Source organism: Bactrocera latifrons, unplaced genomic scaffold, assembly GCF_001853355.1.
Source record: "Bactrocera latifrons isolate USDA-ARS-PBARC rearing strain unplaced genomic scaffold, ASM185335v1 scaffold_130, whole genome shotgun sequence".
In the NCBI taxonomy this organism is placed as follows: domain Eukaryota; kingdom Metazoa; phylum Arthropoda; class Insecta; order Diptera; family Tephritidae; genus Bactrocera; species Bactrocera latifrons.
Genome location: NW_017534742.1, coordinates 135,438 through 137,249, shown reverse-complemented (window position 1 = coordinate 137,249; position 1,812 = coordinate 135,438). Strand labels below are relative to the sequence as shown.

The 1,812-nt window shown below is 38.2% G+C and overlaps 1 non-coding gene across 1 annotated transcript; it reads right to left on the bottom strand.

The window, feature by feature from the left end:
• Positions 1-1,330: 1,330 nt before the first annotated feature.
• Trnaw-cca lies at positions 1,331-1,402 on the bottom strand. Its single transcript has one exon. It is a non-coding gene; the product is annotated as a tRNA-Trp (tRNA).
• Positions 1,403-1,812: the final 410 nt, after the last annotated feature.

Genomic DNA, 1,812 nt, shown 5'->3' with positions numbered 1-1,812 from the left:
ACACAGTGCTTAGTAGAACCGAATGGCACAAAAGGTGGAGAAAGCAAATGCACCAAATGCATGTGAACAGAGAATTGCCAAAAAATCACGCACACAAACACTACACATACAAATCTACAACAAAAGCCTACTACAGTACCTCTCTCTGCCAGTTGATGGAACAAACAGCAAATGCGTTGAGGTAGCAGAACACGAAAAGTGTGTGAAGAGGAAGTGAAGCCATAGACATGCTACTGCTGCAAGATCGTTGTACCCCTTAGTTGCACTTCTGGCAGATTGTCAAGTGCAAAACGTAAGTCTGTTTTCGCCATGTAATGGTTTTCTTTAATTTTGAAAGGCGACGTTGAAACTGTCTCGAAAAGAATACCCTATTAAACCTCTTCCCACACCCCAACATGAGCAGCACTATCCAAGGAAGCCTCGCTGGGAATACAAGCTGCCAAATCATAGTCATATATATGACATTTTAAAACCAACTCATGCTCTAATGAGTATAAGAGTAATAGGGTGTAAGAGTTAAAACATATATTGATTGTTGATGGCCTGAGAATTGGTGGAAACGGCCATACCCAATCTTCAAAGCGAGGGAGAGAATGTGCGAGAACAATTCAATCCTAATCTTATAGAATGATAGAAATGTCTGTGATATAACACTCGATTATTTCTAAGGCAGAAAACCCTCAGAAAATATATTTTTGGAAGACTCGTTTTGATGTCGGATCATTACATATATTACGGACAAAGTATGAACCTCTTGAAGGCATAATTTAGAAGCCCTCTTGAAGCTACATATATTGATAGTTTCTCTCTTTGAGTGAGATGTGAATAATGGAAAGCATGAATGTGAGTCTAGTCGAGAATAACATGCTTTCCAACTCTTACTAATTTTCTAATAGTGTATAAATTTCTAAGAACATATAACATATTAGGTTCCAGTGTATCGAAAATTTGTAAGCACTGAAGAACAAGCGTAGAAAATAGATTGACTGAGATATGCCAACATTTGAGAGCAGGTGCCAATAACTAATTCTACCCTTCTCGGCCATCATTTTTAAAATTACTTATACTTTCCATTCAAAAACTGCTAATAGAAGAGGAGAAACTTTGTTTCTGCACTGTGCGTTGGCACCCTAGCTGTGCCAGAAACTTCTAAAGTCCATGATTGGTTTTTTTGGCCATCGATAATATTGGCGGAAAGATGAAACAAAGAATGGAAATATATAATACTTGAAATTTGTAAATATAAAATTAATTAATATTTAAAATATATCTAAAAAGAAAAGTACCTTCAGAGCTAAAAAAGTATCAAAAAATTTGTTGTTAACAAATTTGACCCCGACGTGATTTGAACACGCAACCTTCTGATCTGGAGTCAGACGCGCTACCGTTGCGCCACGGAGTCCTCTATATATTTTCAACTAACGGCGTACCGCGACATGCAAACAAAAACAACTACTTACAATTCTACAAACATAAGAGCAAATGCGAATGTAAATTAGCAACACCTAACAAACAAGTAGTACAAAGAGAGAGCGCGCACTAAAATACAAACAATTTAAATTAATAAAACACACACAAAAACAATAACAAATATGCATAAAGTTGACAATATTGTCGATAGCGGAGCGTACAAGTTGGGTACAAAATTAGAATTCTACGACAGCGCACCACGCATACACACACACACGTCCGTGCACTGTGTTATTCGGGTCCCAGCAATGCGGTGAGTGACCAGCGTCCATTCGTACAGCGGCTGCCGCTCTAACACCGCCGAGCGGTTGTAAATCGTCAAAACAAAGGCGCAGATAATGC